Source organism: Staurois parvus, unplaced genomic scaffold (genome assembly GCF_062004578.1).
Source record: "Staurois parvus isolate SC_StPar_1 unplaced genomic scaffold, SC_StPar_1.0 ptg000716l, whole genome shotgun sequence".
Taxonomy (NCBI): Eukaryota; Metazoa; Chordata; class Amphibia; order Anura; family Ranidae; genus Staurois; species Staurois parvus.
The window spans coordinates 159,204-180,222 of record NW_028318512.1 but is presented as its reverse complement, the minus strand read 5'-3'; the positions used below and the strand labels follow the sequence as shown (position 1 = coordinate 180,222).

General features: G+C 42.8%; 1 protein-coding gene across 1 annotated transcript in view; it reads left to right on the top strand.

Moving 5' to 3' along the window:
- The window catches only part of NXPH2 (neurexophilin 2), a 206,065-nt gene that overhangs the window by 95,664 nt on the left and 89,382 nt on the right, over nucleotides 1-21,019 (top strand). The window lies entirely within an intron of this gene.

Genomic DNA, 21,019 nt, shown 5'->3' with positions numbered 1-21,019 from the left:
AACCTGAAGTTTAGTCCCCCCAAAAAATCCTTACTTGAGTAAATCAATTATTTGGAGTGAAGGATGTCCCATGTTATGCAGGCAGCTGGATCCTGGAGAAATCTTCACTGCTGGTATATCCCATCCTCTTCCTGTCTCTGAACTTCTGGTACTGCAGTGGTTAAATGTTTTGGGTCTTCAGGCAAAACAGAGGTACAGGTGGGTCAAATGGGCACACACACACTCCTTTCTGCTACTCTGTTGAGAAAAGTGTTTTAATTGATTACACTGCACATAACACAAGAGTGCTGGGGAGAGTGGGGGAGAGTCTGATCAATCACAGGAGTCTCTCCTCCATTCACAGTTTGTGTTACAAACAGGGGCGGACTAACCATTTGGAAACTCGGGCACTGCCTGAGGGCCCGGGGTCAGTAGGGGGCCACATGAGATGCCCCTGGTACCTTTTTCATAGGCTTTTTTGAGTTTGGGCAAGGACACAGGTGCCCCATGATCCCCTATTGCCCGGGGGCCCCATGAGTTGTCAGTCCGCCCCTGGTTACAAACAGTGTAAGCAAAAAAATAAATTCTCTCAGTGGAGGAAGAGGGAGTGTGAAACTGTAAATCAAGAGCCCTTGTTCACATGGGCATACTTAAAGTGCTACTAAACCCACAACGGTAAAATCAATCTGTATATGCTGTAAAGCATGCTTGTGTTACTGACTATGGAATTTAAGGGGATAATCCTCCGCATTGTGTAAAAAGGATGTTTGATCATGTTTTCTCTGATCCTCCCCTTCTTCCACTGTCCCCAACTCATTTTATGATAGAACAGAGCCCTGGGGGCAAGCTGCACATGCTCAGTTTGATGTGTCTTGCTAGAGAGTTTTTTATTTTTCTTGGGAGAGTGCATGTGATCAGCACAGGGCCAATCAGCGCTGTCCAGACAGAGGGTCATGGGTCCTGCAGTCTCATAGGACAATGAGAGGAGAATGAAAGCTTTACCCAATGCCCTGCTGGACACTGATAGAAGTCACAAGACTGCTCTAATGGCTGATGAGAAAAGGTATTTATTAGTTTATATTTACTAAAATAATTGTATTTCTATGTTCTGTGTACTGTGGGATACCAGAGATGGTGAATGCAGGGTACGGGGTTTAGGATCACTTTAAGCATACATCTGTGCGAAGGGCTGTGTTTGGGATGGGAAGGTGTTCCATGCATCTGTAAGCAGGCAGACCCATTCATGTCAATTGTGACACAACGGTTCCCAAACTGACAGCAGTGAGGATGGGAGTGCATGTCACCAAACTCACACTGTCTGTGTTCAAGGACATCCACCCACATGGCTTTCAAATTGAGAGCAGTTGTGTCCCAATTGACATGAATGGGACTTCCTGCACACAGATGCATGGAACACTTTTGCATCCCGTACAGGCAAACTTGGCCCTTCACATGGGTGTATGTTTAAATTCACCCATGTGTATGAGGCCTTACAGTGCCTGATGTTCAGAGACAGGAGGAGGACAGGTATCCCTGCAGTGAAACGTCTCTACGATATGACAGCCAGCAGAACGTGGGACATTATTCAGCAAGTGATGTAACTAAAGCTGTAGAGATTTTTTGGTGAATCAATGCTTGTTTTTGGCCCCATAGACTTCGATAGCAGCACACAAAAATGCATAAACATCACATAAAAAAAACATAAAAATGCAGATGTATAGGTTTGAACCCAGCCTCAAAGTTCATTTCTTAGCTTTATGCTACCGAGTAATCCCAAGCTGAACGATTATTGAACATCTCTGAGTCTACTATGTGTTCTTTTTGTGCAGCCAATAGTCGCTATTCCCCCAGCTATTGGTTATATATAATTCTCTGTGTAGCTCCCAGGTATATTGAGTGTCAGTGTAATTACGTCTCTGTAGTAGGCGGACCCAGGTGCCTATGACTACCTGTCTGACCGTCCACTTACTATGCGTGGATTGATTGACAGAAGTCAAGTCCATTGACTCCAGAAAAACATATTTAGGAGGTGCTGGAATTTCAATGCTTATTCCAGTGGTACAAACGCAAGGTAATCTTCAAACAAGTTCACTGGCTATGGTAAGGCAGCTCTCAGACACAGGCCTTGATCAAAAGGTGCCTGGAAGTATACAAATGGGTGCCAAAACAACAAAGTGAAAGAGTCCAAAGTGCCGAAACCACCAACTGAAAGAGTCCAAAGTGCCAAAACCACCAAGTAAAAGAGTCCGAAGTGCCAAAACCACCAAGTGAAAGAGTCCAAAGTGCCAAAACCACCAAGTGAAAGAGTCCGAAGTGCCAAAACCACCAAAGGAAAGCATCTGAAGAGCTGTAATTGTTCTTAATTAATACATAAAAACAGCCAATGTGCTTTGGGGGTAACAAAACTAATTCTCCATCAAGGCTTAAAAAGTGGATAAAAGGACTGGAATGGACTAAAATAAAACTACAGTGGAATGGTCTGATCTGGTACAAAACCTTTGGATTGGAATTATAACAACTGTGACAATATAATCAGCAGCAGTTACACTGATGGCATTAGGAAGCATTAAATTAATTGTGGACCCTTTCACTTTGTGGTTTGGCACACAGGTATACGCTTTGGGAAGGTATTGGCAGTGTGTACATTGGCAACATACCTGATCCATAAATGTTGATATGCCTGAGACCCCACTCCCTTTTGCCTAGAGCTATGTGTCATAGGATAGTCAGCTTGGTATTATTGTGTCCCACTTCTTGATATTTTGTATTGTGCCCACAGAATCGCTGAGAGTTGGATACTTCTGAATGTATATATACAGTGAAGGAAATAAGTATTTGATCCCCTGCTGATTTTGAATGTTTGCCCACTCAGAAAGAAATGATCAGTCTAAACATCGAATGGTAGGTGTATTGTAACACTGAGAGACAGAATAGCAACAACAAATTCAAAAGAAATGCATGTCTAACAAATTATGCACTGATTTGCATGTTCATGAGGGAAATAAGTATTAGATCCCCTATCATTCAGCAGGATTTCTGGCTACCAGGTGTCTTTCATACAGGTAACAAGCTGAGATTAGAAGCAGTCTCTTAAAGGGAGTGCTACTAATCTCATTTTGTTACCTGTAAAAAAGACACCTGTCCACAGGAGCAATCAAACAATCAGATTCCAAACTCTCCACCATGGCAAAGACCAAAGAGCTGTCCAAGGATGTCAGGGACAAGATTGTAGACCTACACAAGGCTGGACTGGGCTACAGAATCATCACCAAGCAGCTTGGTGAGGTGACAACAGTTGGTGCAATCATTCGCAAATGGAAGAAAGACAAAACAACTGTCAGTCTCCCTACGTCTGGTGCACCATGCAAGATCTCACCTTGTCGAGTGTCAATGATCATGGGAACAGAGAGGAATCGTCCCAGAACTACACGTGAGGATCTTGTCAATGATCTCCAGGCAGCTGGGACCACAGTCACTAGAGATGAGCGAATCGAACCAGGCGAACCGGAATTCGAGTCGAATTTCAGGAAATATTCGATTCGCGTCGAATCCGAAATTTTGCCTACTTCGGGTGCGCGAATCGAACATTTCCCGATCAGCCGGCAAAAGTGTCCCTGCAGTGAGCTCCGCTATTTCTGACAGTTCTCTGACAGAAGGAACACATGTTTAGCGGTTGAAACATTGTATCTATTAGTTTCCATTTAGGATACAGATGTTTCAACCGCTGTACATGTGAAGAAGCTGTCAGAGAACTGTCAGAAATAGAGGAACTCTGCACATACACTTTTTGCCGGCTTGGAATTATTCTTCTTTTCATCCTACTTCTTCTTCTTCATCCTCATCCTCATCCTCTTCTTCTGAGGATGAGGATGAAGAAGAAGAAGAAGAAGAAGAAGAAGAAGTAGGATGAAAAGAAGAATAATTCCAAGCCGGCAAAAAGTGTATGTGCAGAGTTCCTCTATTCTGCAGATACACTTAGAGGAGCTCTGCAGATACACTTAGAGGAGCTCTGCACATACACTTTTTGCCGGCTTGGAATTAATCTTATTTTCATCCTACTTCTTCTTCTTCTTCTTCATCCTCATCCTCAGAAGAAGAAGAAGAGGATGAGGATGAAGAAGAAGAAGAAGAAGAAGAAGAAGTAGGATGAAAATAAGAATAATTCCAAGCATTCCAATTCCAAGCGGTTGAAACCGCTGTATGGAGGGAATGTCATAGAACTGTCAGAAATAGACTATTTCTAACAGTTCTGTGACATTCCTTCCATACAGCGGTTGAAACATTGTATCTATTTGTTTCCATAAATGGATCCATTTATGGAAACAAATAGATACAATGTTTCAACCGCTGTATGGAAGGAATGTCCCAGAACTGTTAGAAATAGTCTATTTCTGACAGTTATGGGACATTCACTCCATACAGCGGTTGAAACATTGTATCTATTTTTTTCCATAAATGACATTCTGCAGATACACTTAGAGGAGCGCTGCAGATACACTTTTTGCCTACTTCTTCTTCTTCTTCTTCTTCTTCATCCTCATCCTCTTCTTCTTCTTATAAGGATGAGGATGAAGAAGAAGAAGAAGAAGAAGAAGAAGTAGGATGAAAATAAGATTAATTCCAAGCCGGCAAAATGTGTATCTGCAGCGCTCCTCTAAGTGTATTTGCAGAATGTCATTTATGGAAAAAAATAGATACAATGTTTCAACCGCTGTATGGAGTGAATGTCCCATAACTGTCAGAAATAGACTATTTCTGACAGTTCTGGGACATTCACTCCATACAGCGGTTGAAACATTGTATCTATTTGTTTCCATAAATGGATCCATTTATGGAAACAAATAGATACAATGTTTCAACCGCTGTATGGAAGGAATGTCCCAGAACTGTTAGAAATAGTCTATTTCTGACAGTTCTATGACATTCCCTCCATACAGCGGTTGAAACCGCTGTATGGAGTGAATGTCCCAGAACTGTCAGAAATAGTCTATTTCTGACAGTTCTGGGACATTCCCTCCATACAGCGGTTGAAACCGCTGTATGGAGGGAATGTCCCAGAACTGTCAGAAATAGACAGAAACTGTCACAGAACTGTCCTTCTTCTCATCCTTCTCCTTCTTCTCATCCTTCTCCTTCTTCTCATCCTTCTTCTCATCCTTCTCCTGCTTCTCATCCTTCTCCTTCTCCTTCTTCTCATCCTTCTCCTTCTCCTTCTTCTCATCCTTCTCCTTCTCCTTCTTCTCATCCTTCTCCTTCTCCATCTTCTCATCCTTCTCCTTTTCCTTCTTCTCATCCTTCTCCTTCTGCTTCTCCTTCTCCTTCTTCTCATCCTTCTCCTTCTTCTCATCCTTCTCCTTCTTCTCATCCTTCTCCTTCTTCTCATCCTTCTCCTTCTTCTCATCCTTCTCCTCTTTCTTCTCATCCTTCTCCTTCTTCTCATCCTTCTCCTTCTTCTCATCCTTCTCCTTCTCCTTCTTCTCATCCTTCTCCTTCTCCTCATCCTTCTCCTTCTTCTCACCCTTCTCCTTCTTCTCATCCTTCTCCTTCTCCTTCTTCTCATCCTTCTCCTTCTCCATCTTCTCATCCTTCTCCTTCTCCTTCTTCTCATCCTTCTCCTTCTCCTTCTTCTCATCCTTCTCCTTCTGCTTCTCCTTCTCCTTCTTCTCATCCTTCTCCTTCTTCTCATCCTTCTCCTTCTTCTCATCCTTCTCCTTCTTCTCATCCTTCTCCTTCTTCTCATCCTTCTCCTTCTCCTCATCCTTCTCCTTCTCCTTCTTCTCATCCTTCTCCTTCTCCATCTTCTCATCCTTCTCCTTCTCCTTCTTCTCATCCTTCTCCTTCTGCTTCTCCTTCTCCTTCTTCTCATCCTTCTCCTTCTTCTCATCCTTCTCCTTCTTCTCATCCTTCTCCTTCTTCTCATCCTTCTCCTTCTTCTCATCCTTCTCCTTCTTCTCATCCTTCTCCTTCTTCTCATCCTTCTCCTTCTCCTCATCCTTCTCCTTCTCCTTCTTCTCATCCTTCTCTTTCTCCATCTTCTCATCCTTCTCCTTCTTCTCATCCTTCTCCTTCTGCTTCTCCTTCTCCTTCTTCTCATCCTTCTCCTTCTTCTCATCCTTCTCCTTCTTCTCATCCTTCTCCTTCTTCTCATCCTTCTCCTTCTTCTCATCCTTCTCCTTCTTCTCATCCTTCTCCTTCTTCTCATCCTTCTCCTTCTTCTCATCCTTCTCCTTCTTCTCATCCTTCTCCTTCTTCTCATCCTTCTCCTTCTCCTCATCCTTCTCCTTCTCCTTCTTCTCATCCTTCTCCTTCTCCTCATCCTTCTCCTTCTCCTTCTTCTCATCCTTCTCCTTCTCCATCTTCTCATCCTTCTCCTTCTTCTCATCCTTCTCCTTCTTCTCATCCTTCTCCTTCTCCTTCTCCTTCTTCTCATCCTTCTCCTTCTCCTTCTTCTCATCCTTCTCCTTCTCCTTCTCATCCTTCTCCTTCTTCTCATCCTTCTCCTTCTCCTTCTCCTTCTTCTCATCCTTCTCCTTCTTCTCATCCTTCTCCTTCTCCTTCTCCTTCTTCTCATCCTTCTCCTTCTCCTTCTCCTTCTTCTCATCCTTCTCCTTCTCCTTCTCCTTCTCCTTCCTGATCTCCAAGGGCATTTAAATTAAAGGTACAGTGTTCTGCACTAATTTAAAGGCTCTCTGAAGCCTAGAAACCCTTTTTATAAGCCATCTTCGTAGCGAAGAAATTCGCATCGAATCGAATTTCATACTGGAATTCGCCGAATCAGCCGAATCAAATTTTTCAATACTTCGCTCATCTCTAACAGTCACCAAGAAAACAATTAGTAACACACTAAGCTGACAAGGATTGTCCCGCAAGGTCCCTCTGCTCAAGAAAGCACATGTCCAGGCCCACCTGAAGTTTGCCACTGAACATCTGAATGATGCTGAGGAGGACTGGTTGAAAGTGTTATGGTCAGATGAGACCAAAATCAAGCTCTTTGGCATCAACTCAACTCACCGTGTTTGGAGGAAGAGGAATGCTGCCTATGACCCCAAGAACACCATCCCAACTGTCAAACATGGTGGTGGAAACATTCTGCTTTGGGGGTGTTTTTCTGCTAAGGGGACAGGACAACTGCACCGGATCAAAGGGACGATGGACGGGGCAATGTACCATCAAATCTTGGGTGATAACCTTCTTCCCTCAGCCAGGGCATTGAAAATGGGTCGTGGATGGGTGTTCCAGCATGACAATGACCCAAAACATATGGCCAAGGCAACAAGGGATTTGCCACCAAGTACTTAGTCATGTTTTGTGAAGGGGATCAAATACTTATTTCCTTCATGAACATGCATATCAGTGCATAATTTGTTAGACATGCATTTCTTTTGAATTTTTTGTTGCTATTCTGTCTTTCAGTGTTACAATACACCTACCATTCGATTTTTAGACTGATCATTTCCTTGTGAGTGGGCAAACAAAATCAGCAGAGGATCAAATACGTATTTCCTTCACAGTAAATACATGCATTTCCCACCATATCTGACCCTCCTTTATCTACAGATGTTTTTGAGAAAAATTAAGATTTCGAAATGTGGTTTGTCCTAGTACCACTATGTTGAAATGACATGGTTGGCCTATAATTATGTAGTCTGCTCCTCTTTGGCTGCAATAAAAGATCCTGTAATTTTGTCCTATATTTTGTGACAGTCTGTTTACTGTCGGTGTCATTTAAAAAAAAAAAAGGTTTTTGATAAGACATTATGTATGCAGTGTTGGCAAATTAACAACATTTCAGACTCTAGTATGGTTAGAACACGTTACTTATGTGTGAAACATGTGGAAATCATCTCCTGGCTGACAGGCACACGACCTTAACACTGAACTGGATGAAAAAAAAGCACACAGTAAGACTGAATCTGTCTTCCATTTAAGGTTCACAAAGCCAAAAATAAAAAAAAAGTTTGTTGGATAAAACTTCCTATTTAAAAGGAGCCTGTCACCACGGCACCTCCAGCACTGAATGTATGTAAAGGCAAGGGGTGCTGGGCTGTGCTGGAGGGTCTAATGGCGTTGGCTTCTGAAGGATATATATTCACTGGGGGATCTATTGTTGCTGTGTCGGTCTGTTGCTGCCGGTGGGAATCTGCTGTTGCTGGGGGTCAACATTTCCTGAGAAGGATCTACTGTTGAGGGAGTGGTCTGTTTTTGCTGGCGGGGGACCCCAGAAAAGGGGGATCTGGGCTGCTCTGTGCAAAACCATTGCACAGAGCAGGTAAGTTTATCATGTTTGTTATTTTAATGGAAAAAAAGGCAGCTTTAGTATCACTTTAAATCCAGAACTACACGTCAGCTATTTGGATGAGCACGGTGAAAACTCTGTAAATCGCAAGACTGGCTTACAGTATAACAAATATATTCATCGTTACAAAGACCCATATGTTGAAAACTTACAAGCCTGCAAAGTAGTAATGTTTAAAGTGATTGAGGGAATTTGCCTCTTCTATGACTTGCAGCAGCCATGGATAATTAGTCTATATGTGTGTGTGTTAATTGGTCTATATGTGTGCGTGTTAATAATATTTCAAAATGTAAAAGAAATTTAAAAAAATATAAAATATTAAGATTAAAAACTTAAAATAAACACACAGAATAAAACTGACACAAAACCAGTAAAAATTTTTTTTTCTTTTTTTATATTTTTATTTTGGATAAAGCAGAGGCAGGTTAGGTTTGCCAAGTTCCAAATTGTTATTGCTGTCTGTGTTCCAGCTGGGGGAAAATTCATCCCTCTATTTTTTTCCACTGACCATTGTCACTGAGACAGAAACCCAAGGGACATCCAACAATTTGGAGTTGTAACCAGAACAAGAAGTGATCCTCCAGTGGGGACACACTCTCCTAGATGAAAATTCTACTCAACTTGAAGGATTTCCCCTAATCTGTTGCATCTCCAGGACAAGGAGTGAAATTTCCTGGGTAGCCAAAAAATGGGGGTTTTAACCTTTCCCTATACCTAAAGCAACAACCAAAAAGTTCTGGACTATACATGCACATTAAAGTATCCCTTTAAAGTGTTATTAAAGCCAAGTTGTTGTTTTTTTCAAATAACAAAGATGTTATACTTAACTGCTGTGTGCAGTTGTTTTGCAAAGAGCAGCCTCGATCCTCCTCTTCTCTGGTCCCCTGATGGTGCTCCTGGCCCCTTCCTCCTGCCAAGTGCCCACACAATGTGTCCAATCACACATAGAGCCATGGCTTGGCCCCACCTCCTCTTACTCCTCATTGGCTCACTGACTGTGATTGACAGCAGCAGGAACCAATGTCCCTGCCAATGAGGAGGGAGAGTCCCCAGAGAGCCGAGGCTCTCGTGCACATCGTTAGATCACGATGGGGCTCATGTAAGTATTAGGAGGGGCTGGGGGGCTGCTGCACACAGAATATTTTTTACCTTCGTGAATAGAATGCATGAAGGTATAAAACCTCGAGCCTTTATAACTACTTTAAGCTTTTTGAAATACTAGTAATAAGCTAAGCTTACTGTGTGATGGTAATTGCAGCAGAAAATGATGTTAGTTGGATAGCAATGCAAAGTGTAGCAATTTCAACATCAATCCAGACCAGTCAGGGAGCCCTTTAACACCTTGCACTGCCTTCCTAAATCAGGGGTCCAAAAAAAAGGCTAGTGAACTGAGACGTAAGCTGTCTTTCATACTTATGATCTGACAAGACCTCCCACTCGAAAGGCCAATGCATCTAACATTTTCAATAATCAACTTGTTTTCATCAGCAAAAATCTGAAATTCTAACAAGCCAGCATGAGGTTTGTACTTGCTTCTGCCATTAAATGAAATCATTAAAATGAAAGAAGCTAGCTCAAATATGGATGCTAGATGATATTTCATTTCTAGTGTTGTTTACAAAAAAAAAGTGAATTGGTAACTGTATGTGAAGACTTATCCTAGGTCTTTGTTTACCATAATGGCCCTCATGGGTTTGTGCCTATGGCATGGGGTAGCACCAAGCCTCAACCTTTCCAAACTAGGATAACATTTCCCTTCATTTGTTTCTTCGGACCACCTCTGCCTAACAGTTGCTAAATTCAGCAAAAGAAATGTAAGGGTTGTCAGATGAGTCAGAAGGTTCCTCACAATGCAAAAACCATTTTTTTTCTTGTACTTGCTAATCTGTACATCTATAAAGTATCTCTGAATCTAAAGCAGGCTCCACGCTGACACCAATAGCTCATTCTAGCATTACAAAGTAAGTTGAATTATTAGTGAGGTCAGACTCTGATGATGGATGACAAGACCTGGCTCAGATCACTGTTCCAACTTGTCCCAAGGAAAATCGATAGGGTTGAGGTCAGGGCTCTGTACGGCCATTTGAGTTCCTCCACACCAAATTCATCAAACTATGTCATTATGGAGCTGGCTTTGTGCACAGGGCATACTAAAGGGCCTTCTCCAACCCAAAAGGTTGGAAAAGAACAACTGTTTAAAATGTCTTTACATGGTACAAATCACTGCAATAGGGTAAAAATTTCTTCCTGATCCTCTAAAGCAGGGGTGTCAAACTGGTGGCCCTAAAGGTGATGCGAATTATGCCTCTGCCTTAAGGAGTCATGCTTATAATTGTCAATCTTGCAATGCCTTATCGGAATTGTAGTTTGGCAACAGCTGGAGGGCTGCCAGTTTGACATCCGTGTTCTAAAGCAATTGGATATTCTCTTGATCAACAATCTACTGAGCAGTCTAAAACTACAATATCTCCTGAAAAGATTTGTGCCACATTTTCACAACTTTTATTGTAAAGGGGCCTTTCCATATATTGATGTTAAACCTCTTTTCCTCCAGACACAGTTAGGTCCCTTGGCATTTGTAATGACCTTAAAGTGAACAACTCTGCACCAAGTTCACTATATGTATTTAAACATGATGCTCATACCCCCCCTTCATTTTGGTGTAGATAATCTTTCCTCCATTCCACTTGTTAGTTTGGCTGTCCTTCTCTACACTTTCTCCAGTTCTCTGATATCCTTTTCTTAACCACTTCAAGTCCAGGCACTTTCACCCCCTTCCAGTCCAGACCAATTTTCAGCTTTCAGCACTATCACACTTTGAATGGAAATTAGTTAGTCATGCAACCCATGTGAAATTGTTATCGTTTTTGTGAAACAGATAGAGCTTTCTTTTGGTTGTATTTGATCACCACCGGTGTTTTATTTTTGCTATATAAATGAAAAAAGACTAAAAATTTGGAAAACAAAATACTTTTTTGCTTTGTTTTCATTATAAATTTTGAAAATAAATAATTGTTCTTCATAAATTTAGTCCAAAATGTATTCGGCTACATTTTTGGGGTAACGATAACCCAAAACAGTGTATATTATTTAATCTATGTAAAAGCTATAGAGTCTACAAACTATGGGATATATATTTGAAAATTGGCACTGATATGGGGTATAGTGGTAATCAGGACATTAGCATGAGGTATGGCAGTGCTCAGGAAGCTGGTATGGGGATGATCAGGACACTTGTATTGGGTATGGTGGTGATTAGGAAGCTGGTGTGGAATATGGCGGTGATCAGAAAGCTGATATGGAGTATGGTGCTGACCAGGACATTGGTATGGAGTATGATGATGTTCAGGATGCTGGTATGGCATATGGGATGATCGGGAAGCTGGTATGGAGCATGGTGGACATCAGGATGCTGGCATGGGGCATGGCGATCATCAGGATGCTGGCATGGCAGTCATCAGGATGCTGGCATAGGGTATGGTGATGATTAGGATGCTAGTATGTGGTATGGCGGTGATCAGGGCGCTGGTATGGTGTATGGTGGTAATCCGGGCACTTGTATTGCATATGGCGGTGATAAGAGCGCTGGTATGGGGTATGGCGGTGATCAGGATGCTAGTATGGGGTATGGCAGTGATCAGGGCACTGATATAGTGTATGGCGGTGATCAGGGTGCTGGTATGGCATATGGTGGTGATCAGGCTGCTGGTATGGCATATGTTGGTGATCAGGGTGTTGGTAGGGGTATGGTGGTGTTCTGGGTGTTGGTATGAGGTATGGCAGTGATCAGTTTGCTAAGATCTGAAGAATTTGGAAGTCAAGTCACCACCAAAAACTCATTGGTGTGTTCCTCAAACCATTACAGAAACATTTTTGCAGCATGGCAGGGTGCATCATCCTGCTGAAAGAGGCCACTACCATCAGAGAATACCATTTCTATGAAGGGGTGTACTTGGACAGCAACAATGTTTAGATATGTGATACATGTCAAGTAACATCCACATGAATGGCAGGACCAATGTTTCCCAGCAGAACAGTACCTAAAATGTGACACTGCCCCCACTGGCTTGCTTTCTTCCACTACTACTTCCTAATGCCGTCTCTTCCCCAGTTAGGTGGTGCACACGAGGCCACCTTCTTCCATTGCACTGCGGTCAAGGTCTAGTGCTCCCATGCCCATTGTAGTTGCTTTTGGCTATGGACACAGGCGAGCATGGACACCCTGACCAACTTCAGGGAGAATATGTTCACTTGCTGCCCCATACGTATATCCCACCAACTTTCAGATGCCATTATAACAAGATAAAGGTTATTCACTTATCCTCTCAATGGTCATAAAGGTAAATCTGATCGGTGTGTATATATAAAATAGGGTAGACTCGATGGACCACTTGGACTTTTTCTGCCATTACTGTAGTATGTTGCCATGATTTTGATCATTCAGAACATCAATTATTTAGCAGCAGTTTTGTCTGTTGTTATGCATTTAAGGTATCCCAGTGCAGCATACCATGTTGGGATGAAAAGCAGAAGCTCCGACATGGTCAGCTGTCTTCCCGTGCACTTTCTAGGCTTGAATTTCCATATCATGTACTTTTAAAACCGCCATTTGAATGACACATGTGATGAATTTAGTTGCACTTTCCATTTCTCTCCCCTCTGAGTGCCCCCTGACCCTGGCAGGACAGAGCACAGTAATCATCCCATTACCTCGCCGAGCTGTGAGATCATATTGTCCTAACAGGTTCATTTGTTACTGTATTTGCACTGTACACCTCCTTCGATCTATTGCTGCGAATGCTGTGGAGTGCTGCACAAATCAATTCTCTGAATTTATACCTGCTTCAATCACAGCCTCGTTAGACAAGGAATCCTACTACATCCACAGCTAGCAGACAGTGAGGCTTTTTTTGTTGGGGTTTTTTTTTTTGTGTTCAAACTGAAAAAAAAAATGCCGTCTAGTTTGTTATATAAAGTAACCACAGTCAGAGCCATAAAATATTACACATCATTTTAAAGGGGATATGATTTTTCTGAAGATAAAAATATGAAAGAAATTAGCTTAATTTAAATGATCTTATCAGTTCATGTTACTCCAGGTTATTATTATTATTATACAGGATTTATATAGCGCCAACGGTTTGCTCAGCGCTTTACATTATAGTGGGAGACAATACAGTAACAATACAGTTCAATACAAGAGGGAATTGAGGGTCCTGCTCCTTGGAGCTTACAATCTAGGAGGGAGGAGTGAATGGTACAATAGGTAAAAACTGTGGGGGATGGAGTGGTTGGAAGAATAGAGGATTCCAGTATTAGCAGAGGCGGGATTGGCTTCCCTGAAGAGATAGGTTTTCAGTGATTGCCTAAAGGTAAGTAGAGTAGGTGATAGTCTGATAGATTGGGGTAGGCAGTTTCAGAAGATGGGTGACGCCCAAGAGAAGTCTTGGAGACGAGCATGGGAGGAGGAGATAAGGGAGCTAGAGAGTAGGAGGTCTTGCGAGGAGCGGAGTGTACGGATTGGGTGATATTTAGAGATAAGATTGGATATGTAAATTGGGGCAGTGTTGTGGATGGCTTTGTATGTCATAGTTAGTGTTTTGAACTTTATTCGTTGGGCAACTGGGAGCTAGTGGAGGGATTGGCAGAGAGGGATGGCAGATACAGAATGGTTAGTGAGGTGGATGAGTCTGGCAGTAGTGTTCATGATAGACTGTTGAGGGGATAGCCTGTGATGAGGTAGGCCAATGAGGAGGGAGTTACAATAGTCGAGGCGAGATATGACAAGGGAGTGGATAAGTTCCTTAGTGGTATCCGGGGTTAGGAATGGTCGTATCTTGGAGATGTTGCGGAGGTGAAGTCTACATGATTTTGTCAGCGATTGGATCTGGGGCTGGAAGGACAGATGTGAGTCTAGGATTACACCTAGTATCCTGGCGTGAGGGGATGGACTGATGATTGTGTTATCAATATTTATGGAGAAGTCTTGGGAGGGGGCACGGGATGGGGGGAATACTAGGAGCTCAGTTTTGGAAAGGTTGAGTTTGAGGAAGTGGAGTGACATCCATGCCGATATGTCACTTAGTAGGCAAGCGATGCGGGTGGAGACTGAAGGGATGAGGTGAGGGGTAGACAGATAGATTTGCGTGTCATCAACATAGAGAGGTTTACATATGTGTGGCCATGCGGGCTGCAATTTGCGCGGGCACAGGAGCCCATTCATTTGAATGGGCTCCCATGCCCCGGGACACACAGGGAAGAAATCCCTGCACTACTTGGGAAATTGCAGCCCGCACAGGAAGCGAGGTTCCCAGTACAGTTGTGATTTACACTGTGGGCGGCGTGCCATTAGAATTACTGGTACCCGCATTCTTCTGTGTGGGTGGTGCAGCTGCAGGTATTTGTACGGGTCCCGCAGTGGCACCACCCGCACAGATATGAACCAAGCATTAAAGGCTGTTCTATCATTGTTACATTGTTTCTATATTGCCAGCTGCATGTTGCTTCTGAGCTGTGTTGTTTCAATGTTGCTTATGCAGCGCAAGCATGTGTGTGCCCAATGTCAGGTTCAATAGGAGCAGAGCAAGAAAGAGCAGCACAAATCAACTTAAGGGGGAAGTTTTGCTTGTTTACATCCCCCCCCCCACTGCCACATTTGCCACTTTTTGGGGGGAGTGATCTGCAGCAATCTGTGCAGAAGTTCGGCTCCCTTCTCCTTCCCCCCACAGTCTTCTGGGACACATCACAGGTCCCAAAGCGCAGTGCAGCTCACGCATGCACAGTAGGAAACCAGCTTCCCTTACCTAAGATGCTGGCGCCTGCCCCTGAAGCTGATTGAGGAATTGCTGGGATAAGGACATCGCTGGATCCCTGGACAGGTAAGTGTCCTTATATTAAAAGTCAGCAGGTACAGTCTTTGTCCACCCTGTCCACCTTTAGGGAATCCTTGAAAACTCCTTTATTCGGGGAACCCTACCCATCCTCCACCTAAAAACTGTACTTCAGCCATCTCCATCAGATCATCCCCCGCAGCTGTTACCTTTTGTATCACCCCCCGCCCCCTTTAGATTATAAGCTCCATGATCAGGGCCCTCCTATTCCTTCTGCATTGAACTGTATGGTAATTGTACTGTCTCCCTTATATTGTAAAGCGTTGTGCAAAATATTGGCGCTATATAAATCCTGTATAATATTAATAATCCCCCAGGAGGCAACTGGATATTCACTGTTATTACTTGATAATATCCATTTATATTTCATTAATTTAGGATTGCATCTAACTCTTTTTAAAACAATCTAAAAAAATGTGTCCAGGTGTTACTCAAATGTGCCCCCACACCTTCTTTTACCCCTTTTACTACACCCTGTGATTGCATGACCAGGCATGGAAGACTTTTACAGGGGAAGGTGCTAGGAGCTCAGTTACTAATAAATTAGTCATGCTGCCAGAGCTACAGCTCCCAAGAGACCTTTCTCTGCCCACAGGCTCTTAGAGTACAGGCAGAAACATTATTTTTCTCTGAAAGAAATCATTGTATCCGGATGAAATGGGATGGAGTGGGCAGCGGATAGGCAGACTTCTGTATTTGAACAGGCAAGGCTGACAACACTGGTTAGGATTTCAATGCAGCAGAGGCACTGTGTTATCAAGCCAAAGAAGAAATTAGGTGCACACTGGATATCTGGCAGATCAACATGCAATTTTCTGTACTTTTTGTAAAATTTTTGGGATGAAATGCACACGTATTAGGGAGATACGCTGAATATGCTTTTTTTGTGACATACACTTTAAAGATTTAGTTCACTTTTCAGAAAAAATGAAAATGTGAACACCGTACACCCTCTCTTCACCTTCACTGGTCCCCGCTGTACTTACATCCATGGGCAATGAGCTGTCAGTGCCCACACAGCCCGTGTAGTGATCCCCATGTTTCTTCCCCTTTTTTCTGCAGGGCTCCTGGGCCAGATTAGAGTGATTCTCTGTGCTGATGCTGCTTAATCAGTCATTCTGATCTGTCCCAGAAGCCCTGTAGAGAGAATAGGGAGAAGATCGTGGATTTCAAACTCCCGGGCCCTTATACCAGCTGTATGGACACTGACAGCTTATAACCCATGGAGGTAAGTACAGCAGGGACTGCAGGGTGGGGGAGTGTTCACCTTTTAATTTTTCCTTAAAAGGTGAACATTTTAAAGCAGACCTGACCTGAAAAAAACCTTAAAAACCCAGTGAAAGCAATAACGTAATAACATACTGGAAGAATAATGTAAAAAAAAATTACTTCTCATACGCCATGGCTCATTGGACCTTCTTGTGGGAAAGCCGAGAATCCCAAATCCCACAAGAATGTGCTTTGGTACAGTACTGGAGCATGTTCTTGCAACATACTGTATTGTCACAAAAATAAACATACTTTATTAAACAATCATAGCTATCTAATATAAATCTATATTAAGATAAGGAAAGCTTCAGCTACAGTGTAGAGATTGCCTGTCTCCAGACCAGGCCTGAGGACAAAGAAACCACCAGGGATTACTCTAGGCCTGCATTCTGCTTCCCACAACTGGTTGTCTGGCATAATCTATAGTAAAAGGAATGGGCAGGGCTTAGCTAAAATCATACAGGGACTGCCTGCACTTAGCAGTTTGTGATATCCACTGATTACATTAGTGCACAGCATAAAGATATCATTCTGTTGCATTACAAAAAAACCCCAATAAAAGGATAAAGCACCTCAATAGCTTATGAGCAGAATATATTTATTATAGGACGTAAGAATATAAACATAATCAGTGCATGTTACCCATCCATCCCCCCCACCTCCCCGTACCAACCCCGCCCTGGAACGAATCCCAGCCAAAATATCCTACCCTCACTTTCCCGGGTCGCCCCCAACCCCCAACATGCCCCCCTCCCCTCTATAAGGGAAGGATCCGGGTAAAAAAAGCCAGCCCTCCACAACTCCCCCTGTCCTTCTTCCTTTTGCTGTTGGATGACTCCCTAAGGAACCTGCTGTGATATTGGCTGATGCGCAATACTCAATATATGGCCAGCAAGTGTGTCAAAGCCACAGAGAATATTCTTCTTCGGAGGAAGCAATAAGGCAACAGTATGCCTAGCACAGTTCACATAAATCCATATATTATGCTCCAATCCTCCTGTGTTCTCATCATCAAATAGAGCTTCTAAAGGGACATATAATCAGTACTTGACAGGTCCAGCCTACATCCAGGTAGCTGATTGACTCTGTATATCCATATGCCGTAGAATAAGTCCATCACTCAAAGCAATAGTAGTCTCACCATGTGGACCTCCGGACGTCCGTTCTTGGCACGATTGACCGGGATATAGTACAGTCCCATGTAACGATGTCTTTGAGATGAGACAGCACAGCTTGCAGCACAGTATGCAGTGGTCGCACAGCGGGTCAGAAGAGCCAGTGTGCACTTCGGCTTCTCAGCAGGGGATCGCATATGGGAGGAGGACATGATTCCTTCCGCCTACATGTTTCGCCCCTCCCACTGACCGGGGCTTTTTCAGGGCGTAGCTGAAGTAGTAGTGACTTTTGTTGTATGCGCCTCCACCTTGTTTTGATTGTGGGGGTTTTAGTGTGAGCGGACGTGCCACTCCCAGGACGAGCTTTTGAGCTGTTAGGGGTCTCTATATATGATTCTGTTGCACCACACCTGTGGGGTGCCATTAAAAGATAATGGCACACAAATGCACGCAGCATGTTGTGCTGCAATTGCCCTACGATTTGGGATCACAGGTAGAATTGCAGTGATTCTGCACAAATTATGAGATGTGAACCAGACCTTAAACCTGAACTCCAGGCAAACAGCCAAATACACAAAGGAAATACATCTATGGGAGCAGTTTTACCTACCAGAGAATGTGTATGTTTGTCTATCCAGTTCGGAGGCTTACATAGTCTTTCCAGACTGTTTAGGTTTTAGACTGTAAAAGGGATACAGTGGTGTTCTCTCTATACTCCCAGCTTGAGGACTGGACAATAAAGGAGAATCAGGGGACTAATGAGTTAATTTCTACTCACGGACCATTCCTTGTCAGGACTCCTAGGTCCGATTCCTGCCCCTTCCCTCTCCCAGTCAGAGAGCTGCTGGTGGAGGCTGATACCAGGTTAAATTTAGGTACCTATACTAGCTGCATTAAAAAAAATACATTTAATGATTATTTGCAAATACCTTTGATTGTTTCTTTTATATGTGCTTGAAGTTCGGCTTTAAAGTGAACCAAATTGAGCGATAGTGGGAATACCCAAATCTAACATTAAATGGCACCATTTAAGTTTCAAGGGACTATAGGTAAAGTAAAGGATCCCTTTAAATGTGCTCAGTGTTTTATTGCTACAGGCGAAGGTCGTGATTCAGCAGTCACAGTGGCACATTGAACAATGGTCTTTGTTAGGTCTTTGCTGGAGGATGTCAGGCCATTGTCAATTCTGGCATACAGAACACAGATTTGTTTTGGTTCAGGAGTCATTGCCACCTCCAGGCTTCACCGCATTTTTATAAAACTCATTTAATTAAAGGTATCTAATCCCGTCATGATTCTAAAGACAAAATATATCTGAAAATCTAGTCAACTTGAATTAAAGTAAAGTACGAGATTCTTGGAGGTGTTCTGTATGCACGCAATGTACAGAACTCCAGGTTGCCATATTGCAAGTGACACTTAAATGATTTTTTAAGGCTTTCAGTAGATTCTAGTATTGCATAAAGCCTGAGGAAAACGTCTAGAAAGCTTGTGTCTTTAATAACTTGAGTTAGAGATGTATTTGTTACTGTTCAGTCATAATGAAAAAATTATGGTGTTTATATCCCACTTATCAGAGCATTTAAGAGCATACATATTTTTGGGAACAGGGACTTCCCAAGCACCACAATTTAACAACAAATATTGTAAAATTACATTTTATTGAATTCATTTTTTAAAAACCCATAGAAACATTTTTCGGATGTGGACGATTTGGTCATGGCAAACTGACTATCTGCACTCTGCATATGATAGGACTATCTATATCAGGTGGAAACATTCTGCTGAATCCTGTATGCCTAATCATTTTTGGTTTGCCATGGCCTATTATTGTCTACTGCTACCCATTTAAATCCTTCACCTGTTCAGAGGGATCACTAGAAGGTCCTTTTGCTCACACAACGCCAGAGGATTACTAGCAAAATCTCTGCTTTTAACTGACATATGGTTATATGTTTTTGCTGTATTCTGATGCTCCCCTGATGAAGATTCAAAGTATGAATTATATTAATTGAAACGCGTCGGGGTTACACTTTTTTTTTAATACAGCCAAAGCTCTTTCCTTTGTCAATTTTACTTGCTGGTACTGTACTGTCACGTCATGTAAAAATAATTGTTCTATGGGTTTTAAAGACTGATTCAATAAAATGTAATTTTACAATATTTGTTGTCAACTTGTGATGCTTGGGAAGTCCCTGTTTCTAAAAAATGTATGCTCTTCAATGCTCTAATAACTTGAGTTAGCCAATAAAAGGTATCACTTAAAGAACAAACTTTCTGCTTTAAGGCTTTTTTTAAAAAAAATTATGCCGGCTACAGATTGAAATGCAAAATTCATTTTTGTAACATTTAATTACAGAGTAGGTCATGTAGTAATTATATATAATTTCTGTAATGCAAATTAGGTTTTCCATTAAAGACTAAACTCACCTTTTTTACAGAAAATGAATCTCATCTTTTCATAAAAAACTGTTCAAAACACCTTCTCTACCCCTTGGTCCCCATTGCACTTACCTGCTGTGGTGACCATCTACAGTCACCCGCACCAACTGGTGTAATATTCCAGACAAATGAAAACTTAATTACACAACCCCAAGGGCATCATAATTCTGGCAATGGAAGGCAATCATTCATCACAGCAGCTTAGTGGCTTCCGTGACACAGGAAAGTTTGGCAGGGACACGGAAGGAAAGGAAAGTGGGGACAGTGTTGTGAGTCATTTCACTTTTTCATTTTTTGTGATATGGTGATCAGGGGCGTACTGACCATTTGGAAACTAGGGCACTGCCTGAGGGCCTGGGGTCAGTAGGGGGCCCATGACATATCCCTGGTACCTTTTTCATAGGCTTTTTTGAGTTTGGGCAGGGACACAGGGGCCCCATGATCCCCTATTACCCGAGGCCCCATGAGTTGTCAGTCCACCCCTGATGGTGATATCACTATCTGGAGTCAGGCTTGGAGATCAGTAGCTATAGCAGTAGAAAGACTCCCCTGAACAGCTAGATAAGTACAGAAGCTGGTCACCCTAGTGGATGACATGAGCTCACCTGAGGTGCAGAATTAAAGTGCTAACCACTGGCCACCAGAGCTCCTGATGGTGGAGATGGGTTTTGCTGCTTGTTAGTACCAGGTCACAGCCCTCAGGATTGCCCCACTAGGAGGTGAGCAAGCCAGGGTCCAGTAGCAGATATAGCAGGTAGGGATCAAGCAGAAGCATAGTCAGTAAACAAGCCAAAGGTTGGTAACTGGTAGCTGCAGATTGGGATCAAGCAAAAGTGTACTCAAGGAACAAGCCAAGGGCCAACAAGTGGTAGCAAAGATGTGGGTGGAAGCAGGAGTGACAAGAGCAAGATATTGGCTGGAGGGAGCACAATAATCTGGCAAACAGGAAGTGAAAAGGCATGACTTTAATAGTAAGTTTATAGGAGGATAGTAAGTTTATGGGAGGAGCAAAGGGTTCAAGGTTCAAG